A 27,758-nucleotide genomic window follows, 5' to 3' on the forward strand; every position below is an offset into this window, starting at 1 on the left:
GGATGTTTTGAATAAGGAAGTCAACAAATGGTCTCTCTGTTCTTCAACACTATCTGCTCACTTTCCATCAGCCAGATCAGAATTCTATGAGTTATTGACCTTCAGTGAGTCTGTGTATTTGAATAATGTCCTGAACAGTTAACTAAATACCTTTTAAATGCTCTTATACAGCTACAATATGATGATACAAATATCCTTTGTCCAACTGGCAAAACAGGGAGAGGATCAGATCATAATTTCCTGAACTGGTCTTTTGGGAAACTTAAACCTCTGAGTTCCTGTAGACTGAGCTCCTCAAGGTAAGTGCTGTCTCTTTACCTTCCTAAACACCACATTTAATACGTTTCTTGGCTCACCTTATGACTTTAATTAATGTGTTTAATGAATGAACCGGAGAAGGCAATGGCACCCCACTCCAGCACTCTTGCCTGGAAAATCTCACGGACGGAGGAGCCTGGTGGGCCACAGTCCATGGGGTTGCTAAGAGTTGGACACGACTGAGTGACTTCACTTTCACTTTTCACTTTCATGCATTGGAGAAGGAAATGACAACCCACTCCAGTGTTCTTGCCTGGAGAATCCCAGGGACAGGGGAGCCTCGTGGGCTGCCGTCTATGAGGTCGCACAGAGTCGGACACGACTGAAGCGACTTAGCAGCAGCAGTAGCATGAATGAACAAATTAATATCATCTCTCAAAGACCAGGAAGTCAACATTTAGGTGATTTGCATGCTACGATAAAATATCTCAGTGTAGACTATCTATGGGCTTTCCCACTGGTGCAATGGTAAAGAATCCATCTGCCAATGCAGGAGATGCAAGAGACACAGGTTCAATCCCTGGGTCAGGAAGATCCCCTGGAGTAGGAAATGGCGACCCACTACAGTATGCTTGCCTGGAAAATTCCACAGACAGAGGAGCTCGGCGACCTACAGTCTACAGTGTCGCAAACAGTCAGACATGCACATACAACAACAACAAAAGCTATCTATGGTTTCCCAACAATCACTTGAGTTATTATAAATGTAGGTATTTCTGCTTCTATTTGTGTAGCCTTTTATTTTTCCCTGTGTGTTATATGGCCTAAGAAAAGGAATGGAAATGGAGAGGAAGGTGAAGAGAAACAGAATAATTATAGAAGATATTTAAGAGTGTCTTGGGAGATCCACTGGTGGCTTAGACATTAAAGAATCTGCCTGCAATGAAGGAGACTTGGATTTGATGCCTGGGTCAGGAAGATCCCCTGGAAAGGGAAATGACAGCCCACTCCAGTATTCTTACCTGGAGGGGCCTGGCAGGCAACAGTTCATGAACTTGCAAAGAGTCAGACAGGACTGAGCGACTAACAACAACAACAAAGAGTATCTTAGACTTGTAATAAAAGCACAGGTTTCTAGAGTGTTTCAGATGACTCAGGAAAGATCAATAGAGACTACCATCTAAATAAGCACTAAGGCAGGTCATTCCTTTGGGCTTCCCAGGTGGCTCAGTGGTAAAGAATCTGCCTGCAATGCAGAGATGTAGGCTCAATCCCTCAGTTGGGAAGATCCCCTGGAGAAGGAAATGGCAACCCACTCTAATATTCTTGCCCAGGAAATCCCGTGGTAGAACTGGAGCCCCTGGAGGGCTACAGTTCATGGGGTGGCAAAGAGTCAGACATGATTTAGGGACTAAAAAACAAAAAACAGGTCATTCCTTTACTTATGTGTGCAGCATCAAACAGATCAAAGAAACTCCCAGTCTTTCCAAACTGCTGTCCCACTTAGAGGCAGCTGCTGCTGCTAAGTCGCTTCAGTCGTGTCCGACTCTGTGCGACCGCATAGACGGCAGCCCACCAGGCTCCCTCGTTCCTGGGATTCTCCAGGCAAGAACACTGGAGTGGGTTGCCATTTCCTTCTCCAATGCATGAAAGTGAAAAGTGAAAGTGAAATCACTCAGTCGTGTCTGACTCCTAGCGACCCCATGGACTGCAGCTTACCAGGCTCCTCCGTCCATCCATTGGATTTTCCAGGCAAGAGTACTGGAGTGGGGTCCCATCGCCTTCTCCGACTTAGAGGCAGAAACTAGCCTGTTACTTTCCCGCTACAAAAGTACATTAGTTTGTGAAAGAAGCCTTCTGCTTACTTCTCTGGGGCTTGTTTGTTTTTAAATACAACTCTCAAGTTCTGTGGCAAACTCTTAGCCATGAATAACTGGGCTGTATTAAAAACAAAAAGTTCCACATCTACATGATGAATTAACAAGATATAATTTTAAACTAAGATTCTCTGATCTGGCAGAGTTTAAAGAGCAGCCCAAGCCACATGATCTGGCCTTCTTAGGTAGTTGAATATTTAATAAAACTCTAACCAAGGAAGGTAGCCAGAGCTTCTTATGATTTGTAAACATAGACAGGAAAAAGAGGCAAACACCATAGACATGTGGAATGTTGATGGCAGAAGGTACGTGAGAGATAAATTCCATCCACAACCTTCACTTTGAGATAGAACTGGGACACAGTAAGGGAAAGGACACTTGCCTACATAGCAGAGACAGTGCCGTTCTATTTCTCATACTAACTTCAAATTTTAGTAAATATTTCTTGTTTCCAGACCACTAGAGAGGATGTGGAAAATGCTAGGAAACTGGATTAGAATCATAATAAAAACAAGAGTTGAGTGGCCCTTGGGCAAAATGGACTCATTGATCTTGAAAGTTTAAATCTTGATAAACCAGGGATTGCTGACATTTTGAGTTACTTAGCTACAGTTTGTATTTTTTGTCCTGCCAATAGGTAGCGGTCAGGGCTAGAGCTGAATTTCGAGGTGCATGTGACTTCATCTGGGGCAAGTTGGTAATTTTACCTCTGGCAAGATTAGGCCACTGAATTGTTAGTGAGGTCCCCAGAGCAGGGTGGATAAGTCATGACAGTCTATTTGGTTCTAACAAGGTGACCCCAGGGTGAAGCCCCACCCCTCTGACACAGTTTCACGGGGGCTCCTTTCAGTCTCTCCTTGAATCCTGTGCCCTAAGAGCCCTGGGGGACCTGGGTGGTCTAACTTCCTTTGCAGAAACTGAAGCGAAACAAATCACCCAACTCTGTCCTTTTATTCTCTGCTCCTGCTAAGCTCCAGAAAGCCAAATCTGTACCTGTGGAAAGAAGAAAATGGACTCTAGGATGGGGAATAACAATATCCAATAACAATTATTAACCATTGTCTTCCTTACAATGATGGAGCACTTTCTGGTTCAAAGAACTTTGCACATAAAGCTGTTTATCAGATCCTCACAACCTCCTACAGAATAAAGCGGATTGATCAGGATTGTTATTATTATTCCAATAATAACAAGTGCTGCTCAGAGAGATGGCAATGTTTGTGAGGTCATCTGACTAACAGTCATCCATCAGCTCTCTATCATCTCCTGCAAAGGGCTTTTCCTGAACCTCCTCTGCTCCCTCCCCACCCACCTAAAACCCGTATAGGTCATGGAGACTCCTTACAGACTCACAACTTTGAGCCCTAGCACTGCTGTTTCTCACACTTCACTGTAGCTGCCTCATAACTTGTCTGTCTCCCTCACAAAAATGTATGTCCTATGTGGACAGAGACCTTGTCTCTCTTGACTACCAACATGTCTGGCATTTAGTAAGGATTCAATACAAGTCTGATAAATGAAAAAGTAAATGAATGAACCAGGTGGCTGGCTCAGGCCCCAAACTCAGGTCTTTGATTTATGGCCCAGGTTCTTTCCATCAGACCTCCCTAACTCTGTTGTTAGCAACTACTGAGTCTTCAGAAAAATACCGACAATCTGTTTTCGAGAGCTTTACGCCTTACCTAGCATTTCATACACAAAATCTGCTCCCAAAGCTTGAGTTGAGTTCCATCATACAAACAAAACCTTTCCTTTCTCTTCTCTGTCTTTTAAGTGCAATTGAATCAATTTTATGACAAAATAACTTACAAAACATTAAGTCTAAATATTCAATACATCCTTTTTAAAAACGCTTTTGTTATGTATTCATTGGTTGCGCTGTGTCTTCGTTGCTGCGTGTGGGCTTTCTCTAGTTGTGGTATGCAGGCCTCTTGTCGCAGTGGCTTGCCTTATTGTGGAGCACAAACTCTAGGGCACGCAGGCTTAGTTGCCCTGTGGATGTGGAATCTTCCCAGACCAGGGACTGAACCAGTGTCCCCAGCATTGCAAGGCAGATGCTCAACCACTGGACCACCAGGCAAGCCCAGTATGTCCTTTTTAGGGAAAACTCAGTTTACTTCACCTCTACATATCAGGTAGAAAAAGCAAATTTCTACCCTAGAAATCTTTTTATTTACAAATGCCTTAACCTGATTGACTGTTCTGGGGAAACCATGGGGCCCCTCTTACCAATCCCTGGACACTGCAGCATCCCCATCTAGCCCTTGAACTTGCCACAAGACCAGGCTCTGGGTCCTCTGCACTAATCCATATCCTGTCTCATATATACCTTGGGTGCTGGGTCAAGTAGTAAGGAGGTGTTTTGGGGGTGGGGGGTGGGGGGCGGGGGTAGTGGTGCACAATATCTTATCAGTAAAGACTGGAGATGTTCTGTTTGGTTTGCTGTGAGCAATTAAATAAATTGCATCACAGGGGAAATTATATTATTTCTGGGTGGCTACAGAGGATGGTGCTGGGAGAGATGAGATGGGTGGCAGGAATATAGGCTTCACCTCAGGGTACAGAAGCATTTTCTATCCACAGGAGCCTCTCTGAACAGAATATGCTGCAGGTAGTAAACTCCCCCCATCACAGTGGTGTTAGAGCCCTGTTACCCTCTGTCAGAGGTACACCAGAAGAGGTTCCACAGAAGTTGATAAGGAGCAGAGGCTTTGACCCCCGAGGTGCCTTTCAGTCCTGGAGAAGCTAAGTCTGTGATTCTTCTTCAGTTACTATAATAACTGAGAACTAGTTTCCTGTAAAAGACCTCCTCAAAACCGAACTGTATTTGCACTCTGAACACAAGCTGTTTTATATCCATTTTCACATAAGTTCCCAGGATCAAGGACTGTGTCTTTCTTTCTCCTAACTTAAAATACCTATGGATTTCATTGTTTCTGGCTTGCCTACTGTCCAATCTAGCAGGCAATTTCATTCCACCGCCTACAAAGAAATTCTGTTGGTATAGACACCTGCCACACACATCACACACAAATTCTATATCCAAATTCACATTCAGAGAAACCCTTGGGAGCAAGAAAAGGAAAGGATTTCCTCAAACATATTTGTTTACACATTTATCTTATAATGATAGAGGCTGGCTCTCTGAGCAGGCCTATACAATTGAGCAGGGAATGGTAGTGATGCCTGTTTTGTTTTCTAAAGCTTGTCAAAAAATGATTCGCTCAGCCCTGTCCTGTAACAAGTTTATTTGAAAACCTTGGCTTTTCCCCCCACAACTTTGCCCGGTACTGTACATGAATAGACGGAGTTGTTTCCCCGATCCGAAACCTGGTGTGTTGCGTTGTGGTCCAAAGCTCATTTTAAATTCCAAGCTGTGAAACCTGCAGAGAGGGCATTTGAGAAAAATGCTGACACTCCTTCAGTTCTGACAACATTATCACCCACAGTCATAAATATACTCCTCCATGTCTTCTCAGTCTACTTTTCCTGTTAGTAGTTTCTAAGTAGGAAAAAAAGACCCCCAAACCTCTTAAATAATTCTCTGTGCTTCTACACTGTCTAGTGGAAAAACAAAGAAAAAATAGAAAAAAGGAGGGAAATACAGCAAAGAAAGGAGGAAAGAAGAAACTTCCACAGCCCACTTACTCTAATTTCCCATGATTCATGTCCATTTAAACTACCCTAGGACTGAGTTATGTGCATCTTATTGTGCCTCCGGATTTTTGTTAGGGAGAGGTAGGGGCATATAGATACACATTATGGATAAATAAATTCAGTTAAAAGCAAAGGATCAGAGGCAGGAGAAGGACTTGTATCTGGATTTTGCCATTACTTAGTTCCATGTGCATGCATGCTCAGTCATGTCCGACTCTTTGTAACCACATGGGCTGTAGACCACGAGGCTCCTCTGTCCATGAAATTTTCCAGGTAAGAATACTGGAGTGGGTTGCCATTTCCTGCTCGATGGGATCCTCCAAACCCAGGGACTGAAGCCACATCTCCTGTGTCTCTTGCAATGGCAGGCCAATTCTTTTACCATTGAGCCGCCTGGGAAGCCCAAAGGAAAATCTTCTTCTCTGAAACTCCTTTTCCTCAAATGTAAATGAACAGAATTAAAGTGCCATCCAGGTGTGATGTTCTGAAATTGTGAGTCTGACAGGAAAAGGCAAAGCAGTCTTGAACTGGGTACAGTTTGTATCACATTGCGTTTATTAGTTTATTTTTCCCCAGTCTTTTCCTGCACAGTTGAATACTCCATAGTTGAACATGCTAAGACATTTTTTTAGGTTCTTAGCTTTAAAAGAATTAGCCTGCAATCAGGAGACGAGAATCTGTAAGTGTATTAAGACTCCCTCCTTGGTGCATCTTGGCTAATAGCCTTTTACTCTCCGCTGGCAGGGGATGGAGAAAAGCTGCTGTGGAAACTCATTCAGCAGCTTGGCCCTGGGGCATGGATGGATGGCCTCTGTGCTCACAGGAAGCAGCCAGGGCTCAGCAGGTATATTCAGACTCCAGAAATTTTCCCCTTAGGAAGAGAGGGAACAAAGGTACCCAAAGAAATTACCCCAGCAAGTATTTACAAGAAGCTGCAAAACAGTAATAAAATAATTTTCTGGCCCTAAAATTAGAAGCAAAGGTTTGATGTTCTGAAGCCCAGGTGCAGAATGAATGTATATATGGGCCCTTATAGCCGGTTTATAAAACACAAGGAATTGTGGTTTTGACCAAAATGTCTTAAGGAGTCTTTTTATTTCTTTACAACAAAGTTATAAAAGGAGTCTGGTCCCAGAAATCTGAGGCTGAAGTTTTCTTTAAGTACTCTGGAGAAGAGCAAATTTCTAAATCTCAGGTAGTAACTGATGATAGCATGACGAATCATGAAAGGAATAACAATCATCACACAATAAATAATATTCGAATGTATAGAATGACAAAACTGGATGCAAAATTAAGGATATTATGGCCAGGCAGGCAAATCACAGATATTAAGGAAGGGTAGGAGGGAGTTTAGATTTCTGCCAGATCAAAAACTAATCATTTGGATAAAAAAGATGAAGTGCAAAGAATGCATGTGACTTGCCTACGGGAACACAATGAATGGCAGGTCTGGAGTTTTTTCCTGCCATATATATCAGTACAAGAGCCAAAGTACATAAGGGCAAGTTTAAGCCTGCTACATAGCCAAAAGTGGTATTTTCTCTAAAACTGTATTTTTTATTCGTTCATTCTTTCAGCAAATATTTCTCGAACTTTTATTATGTGTCAGGCATTGTTCTAGGAAATACAGCAGAAATACAGAATACCAGAAATACAGCAGTGAAGAAAGCCAAAATTTGTGTCCCCTTGGAGCTTATAGTTCATATAAGTCTGTTCCATTTTTTTTCCCAGGTTGAGTAGAAAATTTTATTTGGAGGATAATTGTCTATACAGATATTGATGAGATTCTTGTTCTAAGTCACTTAATTTAAATGATAAACTGTATATATTATGCTACAAGAAACCTCTCCATCTATATTAGCCAGGGCTTTCTAGAGAAACAGAACCAATATGTACATAAGAGATTTATTTCAATGAATTGGCTTATATGATTGTGAGGGCTGACAAACCCCAAATCTGTAGAGCAGGCAAGTCTTAAGTCTATAGGGCAGGCTGGAAGCTCAAGCAAAAGTTGATCCTGCAGTCTTGAGGCAAAATTTCTTCTAGAAAATATCATTTTTATTCTTTAGACCATTCAGCTAATTCAAGAAAGCCCACCTGTATTATTGAGTGTAATCTCCTTTATTTAAATTCAGTTGATTATAAACATTAACCATTTTTACAAAACACTTTCTGAGCAATAGCTATAAGTGTTTGATAAAAACTAGGTACTATGGCCCAGCCAACTTGACACATAACACTAACCATCACAAACCTTCTCTATAAATTTATTAAGTGCTTATTACATGCCAAGTTCTAGGTAAATCATGCACAACCCCTGTTCTCTGAAGGAAAGGTGTAAGTCATTTACTTCAAAAAATACATAAAAGTATGAAGCTCTGTAAATCCACAATAGAGATGTAAAGAGCAAGAGATGCAAACAACGAGTGAAGATCAACCCCAACCTCCCCAAAGGAAAAAGAAACAGTGCTTTTAAGTAAAGAAATCAGGAAAAGCTGAAAACACAAATGACAGTTGACCTTGGCCTTGGAGAATGGGTAAAATTAGAGCAAGGAAAACGGGAGGGTTACTTCCTACTAGAAGAAATGCCGGAAGTGTAGAGTCAGGAAAAGGTGTGATGTATATGGAAACATGAAGTGGCTCAGGCGGGCTGGAAATATAGAGCATTCATCAAAACCTCTTTTATTTTGCTAGTGATTACTCAGTGCTTGTTCAAGTATTCATTCCAAAGATATTCAAACATTTGCAGATGAAACAGAGAGGTCAAGAGACTTCTCCAAAGTCACACAGAAAACCATTCATATACAAGTCAATGCCATTTTCTTTCAGAAGCTACTGTTGACTCTTCAAAAACGAATCTTACCATCCCTGAGAAAGGACACTATGTTTTTTCTCTGTTATTTCAATTTAGCTATCTTTGGAAAAGTCGTATCATTCTTTGACAAATAAAAAAATTTACTAGGTCCTAGTTTTCAGTTGGCAACCCACTCCAGCATTCTTGCCTGGAGAATTCCATGGACAGAGAATTCCATGGTCCATGGGGTCCCAAAGAGTTGTACACAACTGAGTGACGGAGCACACACACATAGCTTTCAATGAGCATATAGGTATCGGTGCCCCATACGAGATGTTTAGGGATTTATATATCATAAAATTAAAACCTATTACTTTTGCCACTCAACTGAGAACATTTCTTGGTTTGGTACTATAAATAAATTGCCGTGGTCAGGGGAATGGTACGCAGAAAGAAGGTAGATATAGGAGCCACAGAGTTCACAAGAAAGTCAAGTTCACCAGGACTCCTGTTATTTCACAGTTGTGTGCTTTGTGTGTTCCACTTACTATAGTTCCTATTAGCCATCATGTTTCCAGGCCCCAAGTCCCTCTCTCATTTCAAGGAATAGGAGTTGGTCTAGCGAGTCACTATGAAACAAACATGACCTGTGCCTTACTCTACTGACAGCCTCCCCTATCCCTGCATTACAGTCAATCATCCTTTTGCTTACCTAGGAACTCATGTTTTCTACTAATGACCTAACCATCCATGGGTTTGTTCCCCCAAACTGATGATTTTATGGCACTCAAAACAATGCACCTGGTTTCGGGGCTAATGTAACATTTTTTTAAAAGTTAAGATAATTATTGGAATTAGAGGATTCCAGACACTCGCTGAGCAAGTCTTTGCTCAACTCATATCCCGGGTGATTGAGCAGAAACAAAGTAGACCTGTCTTCTGCCTCTACGTCTCCTACTTTCCACTCTATGAAAGGGAAGCTGAGGACCCCAACCAGGAAGTGATATCATCAAGTGTCTGGTTTCACATCTCCATAAAGCACATTACTTTAATTAAATCTATCAAAGAGGCTAGTAAAAGAGAGGCTGAGGAGAAATGAAGTTATTGATCAAAGGAATTAAATGAATGGACATCACCAAGAAGTGGATATTCACAGATGTGTAGACCACTCAAGGGCAATCAAAGTTCAACTTTCTCAGTGGATAGCTGGACATTTGCCCCATGATGATGTTCTATTATTTCCAAAGGTGGGGAGAATTACAAGTGTCTAAAGGTTTAGAATTGTATTATTTTAAATTTGCATAATACTTCAGACTTATTGTGCAAAACCTCATCTTATTGCCAATAGCCACAACAACCCTATAGGACAGGCAAACTGTAGACTCACAGAGTGTTGGGTTACATTTTGGAGGGCAGAGTTCAACCCTTCACAGTGGGGAAATAACTTGGGTAGCTGTGTGTCTAGGAAGCTGTCTGTGTTTATTTCAGAGGGGCAAGTGTGGAGTGATAGACACGGAGCACCTTGGTGAAGATAAATGGTAATCACATCGACTAATGATCTTTATTACATAAAATTTCCCCTTCAAGAGTGGGTATTAATCTACTATAATAGGTTTAAGGTATTGTTTTTCATTCTAGCCTCACATTCCTTCAGATAAGGTCTGAATGTGGTAAGGTCACATTCCTTCAGATAGAGAGCAGAGTCTCCCCTAAAAAGAGTGGAATCCTCTGGACTGCCCTGGTGGTCCAGTGGTTCAGACTCCATGCTTCCACTGCAGGGAGCATGGGTTCAATCCTTGATTGTGGAATGGAGATCTAGCATGCTGCTTGGCACTGAAAAAAATAAAAAAGGGAACATCCTCAAAAACAATCATTAGGGTAGAGACAGGGCTCAGAAAAGTACAAACGGCAGGTCTGAGGCAGGTAGAAAGAAGAGCCCTCACTTGCTTGCAATTGGAACTAGAAGAACTTGAAAAGTCAAAAGTCACTTCCAGGTGGGTCAGGCTCCCATCTGCAGAGTGGGTAGAGGGTATAACAGTAGTGGAGAAGCATCTGTTTCTTTCAGGGCTTGAACGCACACAAAGCTGGGTGGGAAAAGCTGCCGATGTAGCTGATCATTAAATAAGAGAGTGGTCTTGTGTGGAGAGTGCACAAGTGCTTTAGCAAGAAATTCCCTTGGGAACAGGAAGTTTCAGGTGGCATGGCCTTGATGGGGACCCATTCACTTCAACTGTGGATTGTAATCCTGCCATTGCCTTCCTTGAGGGACTTTACTCTGAGTTTGTTCAGACAGATTCTTTTGCATATTCTTTGAGAACTAATATTTCAATGATAAATTCATGGAAAGAGGAGGTGAATACCAGAAATTTCTTCTTAAGGTTCTCCAAAGAGGGAGCATTTCCCACAGTAGCCGTCCCTCTCAGTGTATTACACAGTCACAGTATCTAGTCTGTTTCATCTAGTGTTAGTCACTCAGTTGTGCCCAGCTCTTTGCGACCCCATGGACTGTAGCCCGCCAGGCTCCTCTGTCCATGGAATTCTCCAGGCAAGAATACTGGTGTGAGTAGCTATTCCCTTCCTCAGGGGATCTTCCTGACCTAGGAATCAAACCCAGGTCTCCTGCATTGCGGGCAGACTCTTTACTATCTATTACAACTGGTTCATTTCATCTAATTGGAGATCAAATTACAGTTTTCAGGCCCGTGGTAACCATTCTTTTTACCTGCCTGACTAAAGCTGCAGTCCATGGGGTCGCTGAGGGTCGGACACGACTGAGCAGCTTCACTTTCACTTTTCACTTTCATGCATTGGGGAAGGAAATGGCAACCCGCTCCAGTGTTCTTGCCTGGAGAATCGCAGGGATGGGGGAGCCTGGTGGGCTGCCACCTATGGGGACACGACTGAAGCGACTTAGCTGCGGCAGCAGCAGCAGCAGCAGAGATTTCCAAGCTTACATCGAGTCTGAGACAGCATGTCATTCATGCCTTAGTTCAGTTCAGTTCAGTTCAGTCATTCAGTTGTGTCTGACTCTTTGGAACTCCATGAAAGGCAGCACACCAAGCTTCCTTGTCCATCACCAACTCCTGGAGCTTGCACAAACTCATGTCCATCGAGTCAATAATGCCATCCAACCATCTCAATCTTGCCTTCAATTTTTCCCAGCATCGGAGTCTTTTCCAATGAGTCAGTTCTTCACATCAGGTGGCCAAAGTATTGGAGTTTCAGCTTCAAATCTGAATTCAAGACTCACAATCTCCACAAAAGATTGTGGGATTATTCCCATTTTTCAAAGTAGAAAACTGAGGTTTGAACTGATGGTATAACTTGTCCACATGGTAGTCAGAAGCATACCTAGACTTTTACCTGTGTCTACTTCAGTCTAGCTCTAGGGTTTTGACCACCACACTGGCAACCTTCCTGGTTGCCTCCCAAAACACATGGTGATTCAGTGGTCAGGGTACTGGGTGGGAAGTGATGTGGCTGCCACAGTAGGCCTGATACCTTGGGTCTGTTAATTACTATCTCTATGACCTTTAGGACCTCTGAGCCTCAGTTTTCTCCTCTGCAAAATAGGTACTATTCTTCCATCCTAGTTACAGTGTTTTTATGGAGGACATGTATAAAGATGGAATGTGAATAAAACATCTAAAAATACTTAAAAATTTGAGGAACTGTTATACCTTAACTTTATACTTTTCTAGTATTTTTCAAGAATTAATGTGATTTGAGTTTGTGGGGGGAAGAAGAACCCAATGGAAGGAGGATATCACTTATTCATTCAACAAATACTATACACCATGATGCATTAGGAATAATGAAGAACGGGTATTTAACAGCTTCAGGATAGCTGATCTGTGAAGAACTTGATTTCTTTCTTCACACTTAAAAGAGAAGACCACTTATATCAGTTACTGGGAAACCCTCTCTGAATTGCTGTCTGAGGTATAACTCTGTTAAAAATGAAACAAAGAAAAAGGTCACCCTAACGCTAACCTCCAAGAAAGCTTTGGCCAATTCAGCACCTTTTGCAAGCTGTACATTTCCTCCCCAAATTGTCTACTTAGAAAATGATCTCCCTCTCAGAAGGAAAAAAAAGTGTAGACTGTTCAAACTTTTAGATTCTGCTTCCCAAATAAATATCACTATTGAAAAGTAGATCAGCAAATATTTGCTGAGCGTTTTTTGGGTGCTGTACCACATTAAGAATTGAAAGTGCTGCAAGTGGTAAGGGGTATGTATGGTGAGGCTGACTACCATTGTCTGTGAGACATGGTCCCTGATGTCAAAGCAATAATAATTTCCGTGGAAGCTGTGCTATCAAGTGGAATTTTAGGGGTTGACACAGATTAAGACATCTGACTAAAACCAGATGTCAATGAGAGAGAGATGCTTGGGCATTCTAAGGTTTATGTTCTTGGATTAGGAAGGTGAACCCTTTTTGTGCAAGATTCTGCAAATGAAGCAGAGGAGACTTAATTTGGCCTTGTGGGCAATTAATGAGCCCATTAAAGGTTTTAGAATAGTAACATGATGAAAAGATATGAAAAATCCAAACCAAGTGTCATAGTTAGGAGACTTTTAATTTTGAAAGTTTTATTATCAGAAATAAATCAACTAAGCCAGGTGAAAAAACGTGTAAGTAGAGAAATGTATTGGTCACATAACTAGAACATTCAAGTAGTGGACTTGAGTCATGTTTGTCCAGGCATCCAAATAATGTCATCAGCTCTCTTGATTGGCTTTATTCTTAGTCTCCATGTAATATTAAAATGGCTCTCTATGATGACCTAGAGGGGCGGGATGGGGGCAGGGTAGGGAGGCTCACCAGGGAGGGGATATATGATACTTAGAGCTGATTCACAGCTCTAAGAGCTGATTCCTGTTGTTCTACAGCAGGAACCAACACAATGTTGTAAAACAATTGTCCTTCAATTAAAAAAACATTCTATGACAAACCATAATGGAAAAGAATATTAAAAAAAAGAATATATATATATATATATATGTTTGCGTATGGGGAGTGTGCGTGTAAAGAAATGGCTCTCAGGCTTACATGGTTTTAGAGATTATTGCCTAGAGAAAGAGCCTCTGGAGAAGAAGCACCAGAGTGCACTCTGATTGGTCCAACTTAGGTCATGGGCTCATTTTTGGAAAATTCACTGTGACCAGAAGAATGAAGTTGCTTAATTGAAGGGGACTGGTTCACACTCAAGCTCTGAGGTAGGGGAAGTGACTCTGGTCAGGCCTTCTCCCCACTGCTTTAAGTGCAATAAATGAGTAAGATATTTACACAATGGGGGTGGGGGAGGTCCCTTCTCAAAGGAAGAGATACTCGGTATATGTGCGCACACACGCACACACACACACACACATGTATCGCCCAAGCTTGACTTTAACACATTTGCAATCCGAAATAGAGCACCTCTCTTTTCTATAAACTGTAGTTTGTTTCTTTAAAAATTACTTTTATTCATTTTATAGGCACTCAGTGCTGTGAGTCATAGCTCTTGCTTTTGAGTACCTACCACAGAAGTTTCCTATTTCTCCACATGCAGATAGATTGAGTTCTGAAAGTTAGTTGTAAATCCTTTTGCCCAAAACTGAATCAGAGATGTAGCAAAGCTGGATAATTGACCCTCAAAGACTCCTTCATAGTGAAGGGTTGTCCTTAGGAAGGGATGCCCAGCCTGGAATTGTATTTCCTGCTTTTTCTCCTGTGCATCTGGAGGGGAGGCATCTGGTTAGTTCTTATCAATGAGAAGTGTGAGAAAGGCATGTCTCTAATGGGAGGGATGGTTAAGAGGTGGGCACGCCTTCTCTAGAACCTCTTCCTCTATCTGTGAGGTGAATGGAGAAGCTTGTCTCTAGGATCTAAAGGAGAGCTTTGTCATGAGACACAGAGTTCCTGGCTATCTGCCAGGATGTCATCTGACAAGCATTACCTACATTGAATTTGTACATGAATGCAAAATATACATTTATGTGTTAAGTCATCTGACCTTAACAAGTACAGAAGTGTTTAATCTTATCATCCACAACCTCATTTCCACCACATACAATCATGAGAGTGATCTTCAAAATTTAAAAACAAGTATTCGCTTCTTCTTACAGATATACTTTTCCTCCAACATTGTTCCCCAAAATAACCAGTTTATTTCACATGCTGGAAATCTGTGGTCAGGCCAGTCAGTTCAGTCACTCAGTTGTGTCTGACTCTTTCCAACTCCATGAACTGCAGCACGCCAGGCCTCCCTGTCCATCACCAACTCCCACAGCTTGCTCAAACTCATGTCCATTGAGTCTAATGCCATCCAACCATTTCATCCTCTGTCAACCCCTTCTCCTCCCACCTTCAATCTTTCCCAGCATCAGGGTCTTTTCAAATGAGTCAGTTCTTTGTACCAGGTGGCCAAAGTATTGGAGTTTCAGCTTCAGCATCAGTCCTTCCAATGAATATTCAGGACTGATTTCCTTTAGGATGGACTGGTTGGCTCTCCTTGCAGTCCAAGGGACTTGCAAGAGTCTTCTCCAACACCACAGTTCAAAAGCATCAATTCTCTGGCTCTCAGCTTTCTTTGTAGTCCAACTCTCACATCCATACATGACTACTGGAAAAACTGTAGCCTTGACTAGACGGACCTTTGTTGGCAAAGTAATGTCTCTGCTTTTTAATATGCTATCTAGGTTGGACATAACTTTTCTTCCAAGAAGCAAGTGGCTTTTAATTTCATGGCTGCAGTCACCATCTGCAGTGATTTTAGAGCCCCCCAAAATAAAGTCTGTCACTGTTTCCACTGTTTCTCCACCTATTTCCATGAAGTGATGGAACCAGATACCATGATCTTAGTTTTCTGAATGTTGAGTTTTAAACTAACTTTTTCACTCTCCTCTTTCACTGTCATCAAGAGGCTCTTTAGTTCTTCTCCACTTTCTGCCATAAGGGTGGTGTCATCTGTGTATCTGAGGTTATTGATATTTATCCCAGCAATCTTGATTCCAGCTTGTGCTTCATCCAGTCCAACCTTTCTCATGATGTACTCTGCATACAAGTTAAATAAGCAGAGTGGCAATATACAGCCTTGATGTACTCCTTTCCTGATTTGGAACCAGTCTGTAGTTCCACGTCCAGTTCTAACTGTTGCTTCTTGACCTGCATACAGATTTCTCAAGAGGCAGGTCAGGTAGTCTGGTATTCCCATCTCTTGAAGAATTTTCCATAGTTTGTTGTGATCCACACAGTCAAAGGCTTTGGCATAGTCAATAAAGCAGAAATAGATGTTTTTCTGGAATTCTCTTGCTTTTTCCATGATCCAATGGATGTTGGCAATTTGATCTCTGGTTCCTCTGCCTTTTCTAAATTCAGCTTAAACATCTGGAAGTTCACAGTTCACATACTGTTGAAGCCTGGCTTGGAGAAATTTGAGCATTACTTTACTAGCATGTGACATGAATGCAATCGTGCGATAGTTTGAGCATTCTTTGGCATTGCCTTTCTTTGGGATTGGAATGAAAACTGACCTTTTCCAGTCCTGTGGCCACTGCTGAGTAGTCCAAATTTGTTGACATATTGAGTGCAGCACTTTCACAACATCATCTTTTAGGATTTGAAATAGTTCAACTGGAATTCTATCACCTCCCCTAGCTTTGTTCGTAGTGATGCTTTCTAAGGCCCACTTGATTTCACATTCCAGGATATCTGGCTCTAGGTGAGTGATCACACCATCATGATTATCTGGGTCATGAAGATCTTTTTTGTATAGTTCTTCTTCTTCTTTTTTTTTTTTTTAAATATGGAACGCTTCACGAATTTGCGTGTCATCCTTGTGCAGGGGCCATGCTAATCTTCTCTGTATCGTTCCAATTTTAGTATATGTGCTGCCGAAGCGAGCACTGTATAGTTCTTCTGTGTATTCTTGCCACCTCTTCTTAATATCTTCTGCTTCTGTTAGGTCCATACCATTTCTGTCCTTTGTTGAGCCCATCTTTGCATGAAAAGTTCCCTTGGTATCTCTAATTTTCTTGAAGAGATCTCTAGTCTTTCCCATTCTATTGTTTTCCTCTGTTTCTTTGCATTGATCACTGAGGAAGGCTTTCTTATCTCTCCTTGCTATTCTTTGGAACTCTGCATTCAAATGGGTATATCTTTCCTTATCTCCTTTGCCTTTGGCTTCTCTTGTTTTCATAGCTGTTTGTAAGGCCTCCTCAGACAACCATTTTGCCTTTTTGCATTTTTTTTTCCCTTGGGGATGGTCTTGATCACCGCCTCCTGTACAATGTCATGAACCTCTGTCCATAATTCTTCAGATCTAATCTGATAGACAGAGTCAGGCCACCTCCCTCCTTATCCATTCCTCTAAGTATGGGGAATCTTTTAGTAGTGGCTGTGCCTACACTCCTCTTCATACACTATTCACAGCCTGTGACAGATCTCACTAGCAGGGTTACCCTGCTTCCCCTTTAAATTCTTTAACAAACTCATGGACTTCTCTGTTCTGAATGAACACATGCCGCTAAAGCTAAGTCATACACTCAGGTGGTATTTTGGTTCCTCAGTCACTTTTTGTCACTCTTAATGATTCTTGCTGATTGCCCAGGTAGAGAGAGATCCTTGCACCTGCTTTGTGAATAGCTCTTTGTTTTGAGAAAATTTCCTGCAGTCCCGTGAATTATGCCACTTAAAAATTTTAAATATACCTTGCCTCATTTACATAATTATCACATACCTCTTCTCATTAGCACTTGCAATACTTTCCTTGCTCTTGCATTTATTAAATATCATGGATTAATAATCTTTGCCAAACAACTTGAAACCTAAACACATAAGGCAAATATGCAATAGAATATAAAAAAGAATGTACTGACCCCACCCCAAAGACAGCAACTGATGTCCTCTGTAAATGGTGAGCCCAACTGATGTATTTTGACATTGTTTTAGCCCTACTACCATTGTGAATGCTCTTAAATTGTACAATCTTGGAATGTCAAACCTAGAAGCTTATCTCATTTAGTTAAATACTTACATTTTACACATGGAAAAAAAGTAAGAGGTTGCAGGGAGTAATGGATTATGATCACGTGACTAAAACTTTAATGCTAATAACAAGCAGAATTTAATAGTATGTGAAGATTTTCTAGAGGCCCTCCAGCCTGCCCCACCAACTTTTAATAATGACATTTTATTTTCTCTAGCACAGCTGCTCCTCCGAGTCCTCTAAGAAAATTCTGTTTGCCTCATTCACAGGAGAAAGTGTAGAGAGTGATTCACCTGGAGACACATTGGATATGATGTGTGTTTATGAATGTTTCATCAATTCTTAGGCTCTGGGTAATGGGGAAAAAAGAGAGAAGCTGAACAGGTCCATATGAACAAGATCCCTGAAAGAGAAAAGAGGAAAATGTTGGTGTAGGGTTAGAGATGGAAGGACACTAAAGAAGCTGATGCTTTTCAGAGAATTCAGAAAGTGAAAGCTATTATCAGTACTTCCTGTTTGCTCTCAGAATCCAATGCTGATTCATTTGACAGATAGCCATGTCTGAGTTAGCACCGATTTTTCCCACCATTACTGAATATTCCAAAAATCACTGAATAGATTACACTGTGAAAAATGCTGCATTTCAAGCTTTTATATGAAATATTCCTAATGTCAATGGAGAGAGAAGTATTATTCCTGGGCATGAGGATAAAGCCCAACGAAAAAAAATTTCTGTTACTTTTAAAATGTGTGAGATTAAACCATATGCAGTTGCTATTTTTATAGGCCTAAATGGTTGAATATTGGCAATTGCATAAAGTTAAATATAAAAATTTCACTTTCTATTCACAACATACATGTGTTTATTTCAATATAAGGATAGAATTTTAAATTTCTTACCATTGAGTAGAATTTGTGGACCAGGAAGGTAAACCATGTTTGGCCAGTAATTTGAGTATCCTCTGGCAGTTTGAAGGTGGAAGAAAAGCAACAAACATCTCAGAGATGCTAAGCTAGGCAGGGTAAGAGCCACGAGGGAGAACTGGACTGGCTGGATTCAAAGTCAACTTGGTGATGGGGTTTGTAGAATAATTAGAGATCTAGGTTTAAGAATGAGCAGAATAAACTCCCTCCAGATAATCTGATCCCCAAATTATTTTAGTCTTGTCACCTTCACAGTGCTGAGTACGCCCTGTGTCAACCATTTCTAGGAAAATTTAGAGACTCTCCATCTGGAGTTTTCAGAGACAGAAGGTATATTCATAACAGGCAAGAACATCTATTTTGTCTTGACTCCTTTGTGTGTGTGTGTGTGTGTGTGTGGGTGGGTGGGTGGGTGGCTGTGTGGGTGTGGGTGTGTGTGCGCGTGCTAGGGGAATTTCCTGGGGTGGAAACTGGATTGTGATTTACTGGAATAGTGAAAGCAGAGGATAGAAAGCAAAAGGTTAGAAACCAACACTAACTCTGGACAGTGGCTCTACTTATTTTGTAAGATGCCAGAAACTTTCCATTTTTCCCATTTAATTTCTGTTCGCTAATATCCGTTCCCTAGTCTCCTTAGTTGTAAAACATTTAAAATTAGAGCTTTGCTGTCTTGTCCAAGGGATAGACTGGGAAGCGGTGGGAACTTTTAGACAGGGAGAAATAGTAGGTTAAGTTCTGTGAGGTCTAAGGCAATGAAGATGAAAGAGGAGAGTGAAAAAGTTGGCTTAAAATTCAACATTCAGAAAACTAAGATCATGGCATCCAGTCCCATCACTTCTTGGCAAATAGGTGGGGAAACAATGGAAACAGTGACAGACTTTATTTCTGGGGGCTCCAAAATCACTGCAGATGGTGAATGCAGCCATGAAATTAAAAGACGCTTACTCCTTGGAAGGAAAGTTATGTCCAACCTAGACAGAATATTAAAAAGCAGAGCATTACTTTGCCGACAAAGGTCTATCTAGTCAAAGTTACAGTTTTTCCAGTAGTCATGTATAGACATGAGAGTTGGACTATAAAGAAAGCTGAGTGCTGAAGAACTGATACTTTTGAACTGTGGTGTTGGAGAAGACTCTTGAGAGTAGTCCCTTGGACAGCAAGGAGATTCAACCTGTCCATCCTAAAGGAAATCAGTTCTAAATATTCATTGGAAGGACTGATGCTGAAGCTGAAACTCTAATACTTTGGCCACCTGATACAAAGAACTGACTCATTTGAAAAGACCCTGATGTTGGGAAAGAGTGAAGGTGGGAGGAGAAGGGGACAACAGAGGATGAGATGGTTTGATGGCATCACCGACTCGATGGACATGAGTTTGAGCAAGCTTCAGAAGTTGGTGATGGACAGGGAAGCCTGGTGTACTGTAGCCCATGGGCTCACAGAGAGTCGGACACAACTGAGCGACTGAACTGAACTGAAGGCAATGAAGATAAAAAAGATCCTGGGTCTGAGGACTTACTGTTAGAAAGATACATGTAGCAGGAGGAAGGGAAGTGAAGTCGCTCAGTTGTGTCCAACTCTTTGCAACCCCATGGACTGTAGCCTACCAGGCTCCATCCATGAGATTTTCCAGGCAAGAATACTGGAGTGGGTTGCCATTTCCTTCTCCAGAGTATCTTCCCAACCCAGGGATCGAATCTGGGTCTCCCGCATTGCAGGCAGACATTTTACCATCTGAGCCACCAGGGAAGCCCAAGGAGCAGGAGCATTCCTCAAAAGCCCTATAAGGGTATGGATGCTTTGACCAGACACTCTGGTCATAAAAGTGAAAGTTCACCAATCTTTTCAGGTTCCACATAAATGCATCACTATATAATAGTTGTTTTCTCCTTCTGAGTTACTTCACTCTGTATAACAGTCTCTAGGTCCATCTACATCTCTACAAAAAGCCCAATTTATTTCCTTTTTATGGCTAAGTAATATTTCATTGTATATATATATATATATATACCACATCTTCTTTATCCATTCTTCTAGAGGCATAGACATAGAGAATGAACATATGGACAGCAAGGGAGAATGAGGAGGGGTTATGATAAATTGGGAGATTGGGGTTGACATATATACACTACTATGTGTAAAACAGATAACTAATGAGAACCTATTGTATAGCCCAGGGAACTCTACTCAGTGCTCTGTGGTGACCTAAATGGGAAGGAAATACAAACAACAGGTGATACATATATATATATATATCAGATCAGTCACTCAGTCGTGTCTGACTCTTTGTGACCCCATGAATCGCAGCACGCCAGGCCTCCCTGTCCATCACCAACTCCCGGAGTTCACTGAGACTCATGTCCATCAAGTCATTTGTGCCATCCAGCGATCTCATCCTCTGTCCTCCCCTTCTCCTCTTGCCCCCAGTCCCTCCCAGCATCAGACTCTTTTCCAATGAGTCAGCTCTTCACATGAGGTGGCTAAAGTACTGGAGTTTCAGCTTTAGCATCATTCCTTCCAAAGAAATCCCAGGGCTGATCTCCTTCAGAATGGACTGGTTGGATCTCCTTGCAGTCCAAGGGACGCTCAAGAGTCTTCTCCAACACCACACTTCAAAAGCATCAATTCTTCGGCGCTCAGCCTTCTTCACAGTCCAACTCTCACATCCATACATGACCACAGGAAAAACCATAGCCTTGACTAGACGAACCTTTGTTGGCAAAGTAATGTCTCTGCTTTTGAATATGCTATCTAGGTTGGTCATAACTTTCCTCCCAAGGAGTAAGCGTCTTTTAATTTCATGGCTGCAGTCACCATCTGCAGTGATTTTGGAGCCCAGAAAAATAAAGTCTGACACTGTTTCCACTGTTTCCCCATCTATTTGCCATGAAGTGATGGGACTGGATGCCATGATCTTTGTTTTCTGAATGTTGAGCTTTAAGCCAACTTTTTCACTCTCCACTTTCACCTTCATCAAGAGGCTTTGTAGTTCCTCTTCACTTTCTGCCATAAGGGTGGTGTCATCTGCATATCTGAGGTTATTGATATTTCTCCCAGCAATCTTGATTCCAGCTTGTGTTTCTTCCAGTCCAGCATTTCTCATGATGTACTCTGCATAGAAGTTAAATAAGCAGGGTGACAATATACAGCCTTGACGTACTCCTTTTCCTATTGGAACCAGTCTGTTGTTCCATGTCCAGTTCTAACTGTTTCCTCCTAACCTGCATACAAATTTCTCAAGAGGCAGATCAGGTGGTCTGGTATTCCCATCTCTTTCAGAATTTTCCAGTTTATTGTGATCCACATAGTCAAAAGCTTTGGCATAGTCAATAAAGCAGAAATAGATGTTTATATATACACATACCTATATATGTGTGTGTATATATATATATATGATTTACTTTGCTGTACAGTAGAAACTAATACAACATTGTAAAGCAACTATACTCCAATAAAAATTAAAACAAACAAGCAAAAAGATCAAATGGGAAAGAAAAGTGAAAGTCCATAGGCATGTGAATATTGCCAGCTGTGTGAGTAAGAGCCTGGGGCCAATGAGTCAAATCTTTACAGAAAAGAGCAGAGCGTGCTTACACAGACTCTTGGCTCCTACAACCACATGCGTTGATGCCAATAGAAGAGTAGCAAAGGGCAGCCTCATGAAAGGAGAAAAAAATCATTTGAAACCCAGCTAGGAAGAGAAGAAATCAGTCTGGTTTCCTTTTAAGATCCAAATTAATTCAGAATGTGGTTTTTCCATTTCTCAGAGTCATCTCTCAATTTTTCTCCACTCAAATCTTAAAGAAGGGGACCACATCAAGAAAATATTTGATCTACTCCATAATCAGACCAAATGTTAAGTATTCAAGTCCTTATTTTATTTCAAAATGAGTGTTTCTTGATACCTGGGCAAAATCTGATAGTTTTCCTTTCATACATTTTCTTGGTCAGTACCAGGACTTTAGAAGGAGCTCTCATTTGATTTTTAAAAGATAAGTGGCAAACTGGATATCTATACAAAAGTAATTTTGTACCTCAGCAAAAGAGTGTAGTCAGCAGATAATTCACTCCTGTGGCTTTTCATTAGCCAACTCTCCCTTGGGGCAATTTAGAGGTTAAGGCCCTTCTCATCTACTCTCTCAGCAGCTGTTGAAATTACAGCTGCATTTCACCAGGCAAGGGGAAAAAAGGATAACTCTCACCAGAACTAACCTTTATAATTAAGGTAGATGTCATTTATTACGTGACTCATATGTTATTCATTTTAGGCCTATTATTTAATCCTCTCAACATCCCTATGAGTTAGAGCTCATTTCTATGTTAAAGGTGGGGGGGGGGGAGACAAAAAAACCAGGTTTGAGGATATTAAGTAGTTTCCCCGACTCACACAGTTAATAAATGGCAGACTGGTCATGGTCTTTGTGACTCCAAAGTCTACTACCTTTCTGCTCTGGCCTTATAGCATCCCTCCCCTTTAATTCCACACACAGGATTAAAAAAAATCTCAGCCATCATCAAGGCTCCTGGGAATAAGAGTATCTAAGAGGAGAAGGCAATGGCACCCTACTGCAGTACTCTTGCCTGGAAAATCCCATGGATGGAGGAGCCTGGTGGGCTGCAGTCCATGGGGTCTCGAAGAGTCGGACACAACTGAGCGACTTCACTTTCACTTTTTACTTTCATGCATTGGAGAAGGAAATGGCAACCCACTCCAGTGTTCTTGCCTGGAGAATCCCAGGGACAGTGGAGCCTGGTAGGTTGCCGTCTATGGGGTTGCACAGAGTCAGACACGACTGAAGTGGCTTAGCAAGAGGAAATGCAAGTACCTCATCTCCCAAGGGTGATACATAACCCCACTGCTATAGTGGTTTTCATAATTTTTTAAATGCAAAAAACTTACCCAGAACCTACTTGGAAAGTAGAAACACACTTTATTAATGTATGTTTACATGGTAAGATCAAATGTGCTACTTTTGCTTAGTATAAAGAAGTAAGCTATTTTTATATATATGAAAATCTGAAATTAGGAGTAAAATTAGCATTTTTATTTTTTATCAGCTTGACTATCAATTAAATACAGAATATTTACACAACCCCCTAAAGCAGCTTCTGAAAATTATTACTGTAGAATCTTTCCTTCATCTCTTCAAAATGTACCATCTCCTAAGAACCAGAAACGGAGGGAATAAGGAAGAGTTCCTGCTCTTAAGAGCTCATGTTTTAATCAAAAGAGAAATAGCATGATGACAAATAATGTAAGGATGAAAGGTCAACTGAAGTACAAAATAGTATGGGGGTTTGGAGCAGGATGCTGACTAGGTGTGAGGTGGGGATATTGGTTGGAGAAGAGGTAGCTTTTCAAGAGTGATGGGAATAATCCATCTTGTGATCAAGAAAACAGCTTTCAGATGGAGAGGAAGGCATGATGATGAGGAAAAGGGTAGATAACAGAGCTAAAAGACAATCTGTGTTGTGCGTGGGGGAGAGTTGTGATGTTATGACTAGACAGGAGAGCTGGCATCGGGTGGTAAAGTCTGTGAATGCCCTCCTGAGGAAGTGCAGCTCCTGAGCTATAGGTAAAGGAAACCATCAGAAAGATTTTGAGCAAGGAAATGAAGATAACTAAACTGTCCTTTCCATGACGTTAGTCTGACAGCAAGCTCCAGTGAAACATGGAGAGAAGAAGGGACAGGCTATTATGAAGGAGAACAATGAATATGATTATCATGACTCCAGTGAGTGGGGTCATTCCAAAGAAGGATTCTTCATGAGGAAGCAAGGAGACAAGTCCAAAACTATGGGATGGGAGGAGTAAGGATACAGAGATGTCCTGGGATGCTGGGTTTAATAGTGCTTCTCCAAAAGTCACATCCACATGGAAACCATAATTGTGACCTTATTTGGAATAAGGTCTTTGCAGATATAATCAAGTTACAATGAGGTCATACTGGATTAGGCGGGGCCCTAAATCCAATGACTGCTGCCCTTGCAAGGACAAGAGAGATTTGGAGACATGAAAAGACAGACCCACAGGGAAGAAGGCCATGTAACGATGGACACAGAAGTTAAGATGATGTTGCTGCATGCCAAAGAACACTGAGGCCTGCTAGCAACCATTAGTAGCTAGGAGAAGGCAAGGAAGGAGGCTTCACTAAACCTTTTAGAGAACAGTGCTCTGTGAACACCTTGATTTTGGACTTCTAGCCCCTAGCCCATGAGAGAATACATTTCTGTTGTTTTAAGCCAACAAGTGTGTGGCAATTTGTCACAGCAGCTCCCAGAAACTAATCCACCTGGTAAAACTTAGAATAATAGAGATCACCCTCAGGGTCAAGGAAAGATTTATAAACAGGGCTTCCTGATAGTTCAGTTAGTAAAGAATCTGCCTGCAATGCAGGAGACCCTCATTCAATTCCTGGGTTGGGAAGATCCTCTAGAGAAGTGATAGACTACCCACTCCAGTACTCTTGGGCTTCCCTCGTGGCTCAGCTGGTTAAGAATCTGCCTGCAATACAGGAGACCCCGGTTCAGTTCCTGGGTTGGGAAGATCCCCTGGAGAAGGGAAAGTCTACCCACTTCAGTATTCTGGCCTGGAGAATTCCATGGACTGTATAGTGCATGGAGTTGCAAAGAGTCGGACATGACTGAGTGACTTTCACTTTCAATATACTAACAAGAAGAGAGCACCTTTCTATGAATTGTTGGGGGCACAGAGGTAAACAAAGCATTGCATCTAATTCAAGACTCTCACATACTAATTCATAAAGATCATGATAATCAATAAAGGGATTGTAGCAGATGAAAAAGTTGACCCTCAGCAGAGAGAACAGACGTACTAAAATCCACAGGGCTATCAAGTTGCAGAACTGGATTTGAACCCATCTTTCCTGCCTCCTAATTGAGTTCTAAAGAAAGATTTTCACAGGATAGAAAAGTGAAAAGGAGGAGCATGGCAGGGTGGATGAAGAGGCTTAGCAAAAGGAGCCTGGAGCTCTTCAAGAATCAGCCCCTATTTTCTTTTCTAAAAATCTGTACCTAGATGGAAGTGTGATCATCTGCTTGCAGATTCCCAGTCCCCAGGTTCTGACTCCCCTAATGTCTGAGAGTGCCGTCCTATTTCTTTTAAATCTTCAAAGAATGACAACAGTGACTTCATTGCTTTGACCATTTTAATCTCAGCTGCTACAATAATGAAACTTGGAATAGGTAGGTCACCACAAGTTCAGAACAAATGTGTCAAGTGTTTCAGAAGCTGTGGGCTTAGAGAAAAACTAGATGTGCCAGCCAATAGAGATAACCACTGCCTTGGGAAAGGCATTTGATGTGTATTTTCATCACACATTAATATTACAAATTGTTTGGATTTGAGGGGGAAGAAATCACCATGCTGGTTGTTTAAGTTATTCTCCCTTTCTTTTAGGAAGAACTAAAATATGAACCAGCCAGAAAGAAGAGATTTGGTTGACCAAGACATGTCTTAGAGTTTGGTCAAGGGCTCTGCTCACAGGTTTCTACACTTGTACAAATGCTGAAGATGGAAAGGCCTTTCCTGATTTGTTTGGAGAATTGAAATAGAACTTTGGTAGGTACTGTCTTAATTCTTAGAACAACCTTAGAGATCTCAGTCGACCTTTTCATGTGAGAGATGTTAAGGCTGATTCCCCAGAGAGGGGAAATGACTTGCTAAAAGTAAATTAACACAAGAGGAAATGACATGACAAACACTTGCAGAGATGTTTGGCTTATTTAGTCACTGGAAAAATAGAAAACAAAGCAAACTCATGACACTACTTTACATCCATTGAGTCAACAAAAATTCAATATTTTATATATAATTTTATTTTATCTCAATTAATGATCAGGCAAGGAAAGAGACCATCCATGGAAGACGTAGTAATTGCATTAAACTGGTAAGTTTCTTTTCAAAGGCAATATGCTAATTTAAACCACGAGTCATAAACACGGTCCTACCCTGTGACTCAGTAGTCTAATCCTTACATCCTAAGGATTTGTAGATTTGTTCAAAGACTTTTAGAAGGGTGTGATTCAGAATTTGAGACCTTTAAGATCTTATCGCCTGAGCTTTTTCAAAAGCATGTGAACAAATGGAGAGCCACAGAGAAATGATTTTCCAAGTTTCTGAGCCAGGGTTGGAATCTAAGATTCCTGCCCAAGCATAAGATTCCTGCTCTGAAGTAGTTTAGTGAAAAGATAAATACAACCCAGATCTCCTCAAATCAAAGAGCTAGTTTAGCATATTGTTAAGAGCCTGGCTTCCTGGGATCAGACTGTGGCTCTACCACTGGCTGAGTGGTTTACAGCAGGTACTTAATTTTTGTGTTCTATCAGCCAAACCCGTGTGCTAAGAGAATCTTTTGTCTATTTCCACCATTGCTGCCACACCCAGTTTAGGTGGGCTCTGACTGACTCTGTGACCTTGTGCAGGCAAACTATAAGGTACTTTGCCTCTAGCCCTGACACCTGCCTCTTGTCACCAACCCTGAGGCTTCCCTGCTGATACTCAGGTGTGATATGTGCCAGGTCCAAAGTGTGTCGGAGTAAGAGATCTCATGGAGCAGATGGGGACTCGTGGATAAACAGTTCCTCTTTCCTCCCCTTGTATAACTATTTGAGATGCGTTTTTACAGCTTTCTTGCTGGATGGTCTCCAGAGGGGATAGTCTCATGAGATGGAGCGATTGATCACATTTGATGGTTACCAGCTGGATAATGCACCTTCAAATGGACTTTCCCCACTTCCTTGCCTCGTTTTACTATTGCCTGCTTCCTTGAGGTTGAACCCTGAATAAAGCAATTCATGTTACTCTTGGCTTTGGACTCCACTTTTTTTTTTTTAATTTTTTATTTATTTTTGGCTGAGCTGGTCTTCATTGCTGTGCAAGGGCTTTCTCTAGTTGCAGTGAGTAGGGGCTACTCGTTGTGGTGCGTGGGCTTCTCATTGTGGCAGATGCTCTTGTTGCAGAGCACAGGCTGTAGGGTGCAAGGGCTTCAGTAGTTTCGGCACATGGGCTCAGAAGTCGTGGCCCCCAGGCTCTAGACCACAGGCTCAGTGATTGTGGTGCACAGGCTTAGTTGCCCTCAACGTATGTGATCTTAGTTCCTGGACCAGGGATTAAACCCATGTCTCCTGCACTGGTAGGTGGATCCTTAATCACTGGACAACGAGGGAGGTCCCTCCACTTTCTTTCCTCTGAAGCCAAACAAAGACAGATGGTACCTAGCTATATATGGTTATAGGGAAGAAACATTTAAT

General features: G+C 41.5%; 1 long non-coding RNA gene and 1 other non-coding gene across 3 annotated transcripts; one reads left to right on the plus strand and one right to left on the minus strand.

Moving 5' to 3' along the window:
• The first annotated feature begins 171 nt into the window (after window positions 1–171).
• LOC147379761 (uncharacterized) lies at window positions 172–27,308 on the plus strand. 2 transcript variants are annotated; one of them, XR_015134028.1, is made up of 3 exons: window positions 172–299; window positions 25,906–26,067; window positions 27,134–27,308. It is a non-coding gene; the product is annotated as an uncharacterized LOC147379761 (long non-coding RNA). The 2 variants fall into 2 exon arrangements; XR_015134029.1 differs by lacking the exon at window positions 172–299 and adding an exon at window positions 24,984–25,691.
• On the minus strand, window positions 16,374–16,480 carry LOC147379762 (U6 spliceosomal RNA). The gene has a single exon (XR_015135436.1). It is a non-coding gene; the product is annotated as a U6 spliceosomal RNA (small nuclear RNA).
• Window positions 27,309–27,758: the final 450 nt, after the last annotated feature.

Source organism: Bos grunniens, chromosome 1 (genome assembly GCF_055505025.1).
Source record: "Bos grunniens cultivar Pamir isolate PY7600 chromosome 1, Bosgru_T2T1.0, whole genome shotgun sequence".
Taxonomy (NCBI): Eukaryota; Metazoa; Chordata; class Mammalia; order Artiodactyla; family Bovidae; genus Bos; species Bos grunniens.